Genomic DNA, 10018 nt, shown 5'->3' on the forward strand with positions numbered 1-10018 from the left:
TTTTAACCTCCTTCATAATCAATAATGATACAAACAGCAGAATTGTTTGAGTGAAAAAAATTGTCAAGTAATGTCTGTAAACTAGTGCTAAAACTGCAGTGTTTCACACAGAATGTCAAACTTCCAGTATAAACATCTCTGTATTTGTCAAATATTCCCTTATCATCTCTATGTCTCTTTTTTTATGAGATTTTACATTTATTACCACAGACTCTTTCAGCTGGTAAAAGATGCTAATCACATGATTCAGTCCAAGAGGAAACATTTGTAATGAAATGTATGTTTTTGTTTAATGTGATGTATACAAGGGCAAACCACGTAAAAAAAAAATCACTAAGCACAACTAAAAATTCAAAAATGTTTACCAATGAGTGCACAACCTTCTTTAATATGAAACAGTGTTAATTATGGACTGGCTTTGAAAGTCTTCTATATTGAGTGCTTTCTATTGTTAGGTTGTATTTTTATGAATGTAATTGTTCATTAGAGATAATAAATATACATTGTACAATCAGACTCATGTCCAAACTGAATTTTTTCTGAGGTAGTTTTGTTAATGCCTGAACCATAGCTGTTGTGTAACTTGCCTAAGAGCTCATTAGTACTCTTAAGTGTGAAGACACATCTGTTTGATCTTCCATCCATTTAAAATGACTGGATGATTTTTTGTCTCTCCTGTGGCATTAAAATAGGAGGAGATTTTGGCACCTAGACAAGAGATCTATATATGGACAAATACTTACACATGAACATAAGAGTGCACTTGTCCTCACATTAGAAGAAGAGTAATTTTTATAAGCAGGCGCAACATAAAAATCCCTTCAAAGTAATGATTAAAAAACACCAAAGTTTTATCAAGTTGAGAAAGACTGATTTGAAGTTAAAGGAGCAGAACTGAATGTGAAGGCGTGTTGAAGGGGACAGCTGTCAGACGAACATATGGCTAGAGACTGAGTTGCTAACCAGTGGCCATATGCAATCATCTAATCATGTTTATGGCCATCAAAAAACTTCAGATGACGATCATATCTGTAAAGCTGTTTGGCATTTACATGTGAAGCATACATCTGAGCATGTGCCTTTGTCACTCAGCAATCTGTTAAGATTGCTCCTTTGAGGCCTATCGAATTACGTTCAAAACCACTCCTGTCGTGTCTTTTAGTAAAGCTCCTGCAGTAAAGCATGAATACTTTGGAAGTCTGTTAGCATACATGCAGTAGATTTGCTTGTTAAAATACAAGTAAATTTAAAAAGTAGGTAAGATTTTTTTTTAATAGTAGTATTTCAAAATGAACTTTAAATTATCAATTCAGTATGAGTTGTGACTGGATGGTCTGGTTGCCTGTGCAGCTATAATTTTAGTCATTTGCTCTTGGTGTGCACTCTGCCCAGACACCTATTAGGTTGACTGGAAAACTTGTAGACTTGGCTGAGAGAAAAGCAGCAAAGGTAGAAGTATTATTTCAGAAAATAAGTCATGTGTTTTTTGATTCATACAGTTGAGTTGCTGTATGCTTCATAGATCGGTATGTTCACAATCAAATTGTAACATTCTACTTTTTGATTAAAACTGAAAGAAGAGGATAGCCATGACTGTTAGCTACTCTGCATCCTGTGTCCATGATGTATAATAATAGGTTTGAAGAGCCTCTCTGTTTGTCTTTCCGTGTGTGTTTGTGGATGGGGCCGCTCGTTCTTACTCGTGAGAGTCTTCTCATCATTAAATCATTAGCTCTAGGAATAAATTTAACCCAACTTCCCTTCCAGTTTTCACCAGATGGTTCCATCACCATTTATCGTAGCAAATATTCTTCGTCTCTACATCTTCGCCTGGATCCGTGGGTTTGCTTCTTACTGACAGCATCTCTTCTTGTGCCTTAATTTAAGTTGTATGCCAGCCTGCATGTTCACTTCAACCCAGCCATCTGCCTGCCTACTGTAACTATTAGCATCTCTGATCTGCTTCCCCTCTCCACTAACTGTACTCACCTTAAAGGCCCTGTCAGTTTGCTCATTTTCCGCCACCATTGCAAGCTCCATCTCACTCTCAGCTGAGCCTCTGGGTCCATGTCAGAATGCTGAGGTTGCTCACTTTGCTTTGTCAGTAGTGCCAGGATCGGTTTCCTGATGTTCTTCAAGCATAATTTACCTTCCAAAACTAAAGATTAGTGCATTTTAAACCTATTCACATTAACTTAAATGGGTAAAATAGGTACAACAGCTCTGGATTAAAATCTCAACCTGGGGTCTTTCTACTCCACAATCCAAAAATATCCTAAAAATTGACATTTTTCTACAAAGATTGACTCCACTGATTCAATGTTTCAACTTTTGATTTTGTGAAAATACCCACCATCAAGAATTGTTCATATGCGTGTATATTGTCTGTTTACTGATCTGTGATAAAGTTGAAAAAAAAAGACAAAAATGGGGTTCATAGTTTGAATTTATTAATAACAAATAATGAAACAGAGTGCTCTAAAGGTGTGCAAATATTTGTGTATTTGTGCAAATATTTAGTTAACTAACATTCAACACTACAGTTTTAGAACAGTTTTAAGACAGTTCCATATATTTGTTTATCCAACTTTTCAACTAGTTATTTTGTAATGAAAATTGGACAAGTGTTTTAGTCTCTAGATCTGCATTGATGTTGAAGTCATAAGGTAAAATACTAACAGCAAAAGAATTTGACAGCTTATTGCCCCAAGTGGACAGTACACAAATGGAGAACCTTTCAGTTTGATTGATAATTTGTAAAAATATACAATATATTTCTTTAACTTCACAATTGAAATTCCTTTGTGCTTACTTTTAAATAAATTCCCATAGCATATATTTAAGCTTGGGGTCATGAAACAAAAAAGTTAAAAGGTCCACGGGGTTTATATACTCTGTTTCTGACAGTGACTTTGTAGCAATCACCTCTCCTAGATTAATATATAGTAAATGGTCATAGTCAATTGCATCAGGTGCGCATTGTGCTGAACTTCCTTCACCAGTTCCTGATGTTTAGAAGGCAAATAGTAGCTGTGGAGATTTTTTTTTTTTTTTTTAAACGAAAGACCTCTAGTAGAACCTAACAAAGTGTCTGTGTCTATTTGCCATAAACAACTAGGATTTGGAAAAGACACCTCCGCCCCAGAGCAGAACCTTCGGTGAATGCAGATATTAAAGTCTGAGGTAATTTCACAATATCTACATGCATTTAATTTTGATCCAAAAAATATTAGGACATCTAAATGTAGATACTAAAACAAAACTGAGGTTGAACAAGTTAGCAGGTAAGATTAATCAATACCTGCTAGAACATTCCTGCTGTGCTACATTATTAGATCTATCACTAGTATCCACCTGTAACCACCACTTTGCTATCTTACTGGTGTTTTTTTTATAAATAAAAAAAAGAAAATAAATCAAGCAGAGATACTTACCTTCCTAATAAGGAATAGTCTCAGCTATTTTTATAAATCTGCAGGCTGGAAACTTACTTCCTCTTTTTCCAGGAAACCTGCTTTTCCTGTTTCATGACTCTTTCTGACTGACTATGATTTCTTATGATTAGATAGAAAAAAGTAGAATTAAAGCAAAGTTTGCATGAGACAAAAACAACACACACAACCAGATTTATTTTATTGACACTTAAGTCTACTGTTGGGCCTAGATGTCACTTGAGTGATTCATTTTAAAGATAACTTTATTTATTATTACTGTTAAACTAAAATCTCCAGCATGGGGAAGTGGGATGAGCTCGGATTTTCTTGACAATTGTTACATATTTTTGGCATTTATCATCGGTGTTAGTGTGAGCTAGTGTGACTGCCCTAATTTTAACCTTTTCTGTCTCCAAAACTTTTTATTTAATGACATATGCAGGGCCCATGTTGCCCTGCATATGTATGGCACAGCAACATGGTATGGCAGTGCGACTTATATCTCTGCAATTGTTTCAAAGATTAGATGTCAACTATCATATAATAAATTTGATTCCATTGATTGATCATTTGAGGCTTGTGAAAACAACTAAATGTGTCTAGGTCGCAGCTTTGAACCCAACAGGAAATTTTCTATGGAAAGTAGGGTCAGCAAATGTTCTCTGGGGGTTCTGGGTTTGATCAGATGATGAATTCTCATAGAGAAACCCATGGGCTCCAGCCATTCCCATTTTTACAGCATTCAGACTGTCAATTGACACACAGCAGACTCAGAAACATTGGGGTGACCTTTTGACCCCCAAAATAGTTCTTACCTCAGGAACCATAAGTTGTACTTGGATGACAAAGGATGCAGAGGAATGTATTGAGGTTTAGTGTATAATGCGCTGTACTGGATAGTACATTATGCATTATACTTGGATAACAAAAAGGATGTAGAGAAATCAGCACTAAAATCATCAGTGTAATCCTCATTCCAGGTCACAGGGGTACCCAAACCCCAAATTTGATTACATTATAAACATCTATAAGTTCATAATGTCACTGGACATTATGCATTATGCATGTTGATAATGGATTCAGTGCATAATGCACTGGATAATGCAGTGCATCATCCAGCATAATGCCCTGGATATTACAGTGTGTGCACTTGATTATACACCGCATTATCCAGTGCATTATGCACTGCAAATATCCAGTGGATAGTGCAGTGTATCAACCAGTGCATATGTATTGTGTACAGAGGTGGGGACTCGAGTCACATGACTTGGACTCGAGTCAGACTCGAGTCGTTAAAATCACGACTTGAGACTTGACTTGAAAGAATGCTCAAAGACTCGGACTTGACTTTGACTTTCATGCCATTGACTTGGGACTTGACTCGACTTGAAACTGTTTACTTGAAAAGACTTGATATTTTTTACTCAAAGTCTTAAAATTTAAAACACATTATTTATAAAGTGGCGTCATTAATTAATTTCACTCATTCCGTATCAATATGCGCAGACCGTCACTATGGTTTTCCTCTCTCCTTATGTATGTGTACGTAGCTGCAGCACAACCAATCAAATTAACAGGATTTGGACGTTTAAAAAAACGCGGCAAAGCTACAGAGCTCAGGGAACGAAATACGAAATAACCGGTCGAATATGCTTCCGCGAGTAATTTTTTTTGGCTACGTAGGTTATGAACTTTCGACTAAAAAACGAAGTGCAACTTGTAAAACATGCAAGAAGAGAATATCGGATGGAGATGCCACGACGTCCAACTTTGTCCGGCATTTGAAGCTTCACAAAGATCGGTAGGTGGCACTTTTCTTTTGCTGTAAGATAGTTGACTTTAGCTAACTTCGTGTTAGCATGTGTACTCCGGGTTAAATTGGTGATGATTTACCATAAATCCGGTCCTTCAAATGCCTCCACAAATAATGTGCACCGTATTAGCTCAGGAAGCCGGTGGATAGTGAGCGGGGCTCCGGAACAGAAAGCAGATTCTGGACCTGAACACAGGGAACAGAGTCTCTCTGTCCCATCATGATGATGAGCCGGGTCTAGTATCATCTAAGGATGGTTGATGTATTTGAAGACATCTACGTTGAGAAATTATATTGACAATATATTGTTTTGACAGGTCAGATAAAAGAGGAAAAAACTGCTGTTATGGTTCTTTGTATTGTGCTGTGGAAATGTCAGCATTTTCGTCTTTTTTTATTGAATATCAAGTTTAACAGAACTGGGCAATAAAGTGGTCCAATTTAAAAATGTTTTTTATACTTTGTGTTCAGCTACACATGTTCTATCATTTGAGATAAATACATATTTTAAAATGAACAAATGGTCTATTATTTGAATTTTATGTATAATTGCAAATTATAAAAAAAATAAAATAAAAACGACTCGAAATGACTTGAAATTAAAGGTTCCTGACTTGAGACTTGACTCGACTTTTGCCTGTCTTTACTTGAGACTTGACTCGGACTTGAGGACAAAGACTTGAGACTTACTTGAGACTTGCAACACAGTGACTTGGTCACACCTCTGATTGTGTATGCACTGGGCATTATGCGGCGCATTATCCAGTGCGCTGCACTGGATAGTGCATTATGTGTTATCCAGTGGACTAAGATATAATATGACTCCAAAACACTTACTAAGATCATGCGGGATCAGAATATTTTTTAGCCATTTATATTGATAGTAATAAGCTACAGTAACTGAAATGACATTTCTGCATTTATCTCAAAGAGTAGATGTCAATTGGCATAAAATACATCTGATTCTTTTAAGCAGTCATTTCAAGCCTTCTGAAATCATCCAAATGTGTCTAGGTAGCAGCTTTGAGCTCAACAGGAAATATTCTACAAAACCTAGTGTTGGAAAAATTTTTCCTGGGGGGATTTAGGTTCAATTGAATGATGAATTCTTATAGTGGGCCCAATGCTCATCAGCCATTCCCTATTTTATAGCCTCAGGGCCATCAGTTGTCCCACAATGGCCTCAGGAACATTTGGGTGACCTTTTGACCCCGAAATTTCCATCAGTCTTATCTCAGGAACTGTAAGTTGTACCAGAATGACTAAGGGTGCGTTAGACTCGCCCTGGTGACCTCTAAAAAATGCTTCTGGTCCCATACCAGTGCAACCACAAAAATGTGCAAGGGACTTTGTAGGGAGACAGGGCTACTGGATCCCTGTTGTCTACTCTCTGGGGATCCTTTCTTTAATCTTTTCTGGCTCCAAACCCCCTTATTTAATGATACATGCAGGGTCAACCTGTATTTCTTTTAACCATAGCTATTGATAGGAACAATACAATGACTGGACCTGCATTTTTGTGTTCCTCTCGATGAGTAGATGTTGATCGGTATAAGTAACATCAAATTCCAATGACTGGTCAATCCAGACCTTCCAAACTGTGTAAGTAGCAGTTCTAAACCCCAAGAAGACATTTTTGGCCAATCCTGGTGTCAGAAAAATTTTAGCTGGGTGGTCTGGGTCCCATTCAGTCATGTATTCCTGTAGTACACCTTGAGGGCTTCTCTAATTTCGTGGCCTTGACCCTTCTATCTAACTGCTACAGACAGGTCCTATTTAGTTTCTGAATTCCATTAAATTTAAATCACCAACATTTAAATCAGATTTTCTGAAAAACTTGATGTTAACCATTGCAAAAAGCTATGGAATGTCTTCAATGTAATTAAAAGCACTTTAGAATTCCGTCAAAGTTTTACTTCCTTTTAGAGGCTTTTATTTTTGAAACGGCAGGAAGTAGTAACTAACTGGCAGTTGCTTGATTTCTTACAACGCGTTTGGGGGCACTCTATAAAAAGGACACTCAGGACTTTTCTAAGAAAACTGTGACTATCCAAAAAATGCTCACTAAGTATTAAAGTTTTGCAATGTAATATATTGTATTAACTACATATCATTGTTGTCTGCCATTTGTGATTTGTTTGAGAACATGTGTAGTTTAGCTAGACAAGTTCTAGCTAGGAAGCTAAGTCTTGTCATTTGAGATATGATATCCGTTTTTGCTTTTAAATTGTTAGTGTCCAGTGATGAAATGTGAATTTCATTTTAGGTGAGGTAAATTCCATCTGAACTTTGAATAAATTCGGATGAATTATGTGGTTTTGTTGTCATTAGCTCTAAATCACACGTGGTTAGCCGTGGATGTAGATGAATACCATTGCCATGTTCCAATTAAGTCACCTTTTTCTAAAATTTGTGAAAGAACATGATATTTTAATGTATACTCATTATCAGTGAAGACTTAAAATGTCTGCTTCCAAAAAATAATGTTTATTTAATTATGTTACAATCATGAGTGCTGATGTGCCCATTTTCAGTGCCAAAAAAATAGTTAGCTGTCCTGCTGTTTATTGGAAATGAAAACAAGTGATAAGAAAGTGTAAGGTTTATAGTGAATATTACCAAAGAGTCAGCATTTGGAAATCTATCATATTCCTGTTTTAGGTTTTTGATGCTGTTGAGTTGGATTTAAAGACTTTAATAACAATACTAATTTAATCAAATGTAACAGTGACGGTCGGCACATGACATTTGATGACTGACATTTGATGGCCACAAGTCCTTAAAACTAATGCAGCAAGCAGAGGAATGTTCTGCATGTCAAAATGCAGTTGCGGTGCTACATCTGACTAAAACTTAATCCAGTGTTGTAGTTTCCAAATTTGCTAGCCAATGCTCTCCTTTGGACACTCATGGTGTCCCCAAAGCACACATTAACCAGTGTTACCTAGTGTGTTAGTTTTTTGTATTTGTTTGCAAAACCTGAAGCCATGACACATTTCCGAGGTTAAAATCCCACTCTAAACACCACCTGCCAATTGTCCAGGCTGCAGTCTCACTACTTGAACTTTGCACAGGAATGCTCCTCCACATGCACAAATGTCAAGCTTACAACGAGCCAACTTCCACATCACAAATGATTACATATCTTTTACAACTCAGTTCAGAGGGCTATGAATTAATTATTATAAATGATTGGTTAAAGTGTATTTTCAATAGGTCAATTCAAAACTTCACCAGACTCCTAACCTGTCCACTCATCTAAGAAAAATTCTAACTGCAAAATAACAACAAAAACTGCCCAGTTGTGAGATGATTCACCAAAGCTGGCAAAACTGATTATTTAGTCAATCATTCAATTTACATGTTTTTTGTGGTTTAAACAGAAAATATAAACTCTGATGATAAACAACAAGGATGGCAACAATGCTGTGGATGAGAAAATATCTTCTGCTATTGGTAAGATTTTTGAAAACTTACTATACAATATAAGGTATACAATATAGATCAACATGCTAGTTTTCTTTCACTTTATGTATAAACTGGTTTGAGCACACAGTTGAGTTGTTTGTAACTACAGTAAATGGAAATATCAAGGTTCTTATAAGATGTCCTAACTCTTAAGAATTAGAATAGATTTCTAAAATTGATTTTTCCTTTAACAAATCTTGACTTTATTTTCCTTAAGTACAGCCGAAGATCTGGGGGGTGTAGGGTGTGGGGGGAGTGGGTCTTAGAATCAATTTCTAGTTACCCTGTTGTGTGCTCTCCCTCGCCCACTGTGCCATTTTCTCTCTCTCTCTCTATTTCTCTCTCTGCCTCACACCTGCAACCTCTTAGTCAACAGCCTGGTCTGTTGTTCCAGCAGTCACACTCCCAGGATTTATTCATCTCTCTCTCATTCTACCTTGCAGGGTCCTCCTTTTAAATTCCTTTACTTCCCTGTTTTACCCTGCTGACTCTTCTTGTTTTGCTTGACTCTGGCTCCATGTGTTTCCTGTGTTTTTTATTTGTCTTTTCATCTTTTTTTCATTAAACATTTTTCATCTACAAGCTGCCTCTGCCTCTCTGCATTCGAGTTCACTTTAAAACAAAGTTACAGGATAGTGAGTTTTATTTCTGAATGTACACTGCAGACACACGTTTGTGTTTGTCAGGTTTTTGACATGAATCACAACCCTAACCCCTAGTACTTTAACAAGTACAAGTCTATATAGTATACATAGTATTAAGATAATACTGGTCAGTAAAATAACTAAAATGGTTGTCACGTGGGGTGCTGAGGTGGCGCAGGGGTTAAGTACACCCCCCTTATGGAGGCCTTATTCCACGACACTGCTTTTGCAGGTTCAATTCCAAGCCTAGCAACCTTTGCTGCATGTCTTTCCACTTAACTGTCAATGTACTGTCAAATAAATGCCACTAGAGCCAATAAAACCTTTAAAAAAATGGCTGTCACATTTGAAACTTTTTCTGCAAACAATGTGGTTTCATGAGGTGAAGGTATGTTTTTGACTATTTCGATTCATTGCCCATCTATATTTTTATAAAAATGATTTCAATAGTATGGATTAAAAAGTAATTCTAAGTTTAAAAATTTTACTGTCAATTAATATAGTATGCCTTTTGCTGTGCTGTTCAATTTTAATATTTATAAATGTATTTATTGTTAAATAAGTTCAGAGGTTTCTCAGTTTGCTTATCTGATCATTTTTAAGGCAAAGGACATGCAAAGAGAACACCGTGGACTGCAGACGAAGTTCATGTCGTCGAG

This window comes from Xiphophorus maculatus, chromosome 17, assembly GCF_002775205.1.
Source record: "Xiphophorus maculatus strain JP 163 A chromosome 17, X_maculatus-5.0-male, whole genome shotgun sequence".
Classification (NCBI taxonomy): domain Eukaryota; kingdom Metazoa; phylum Chordata; class Actinopteri; order Cyprinodontiformes; family Poeciliidae; genus Xiphophorus; species Xiphophorus maculatus.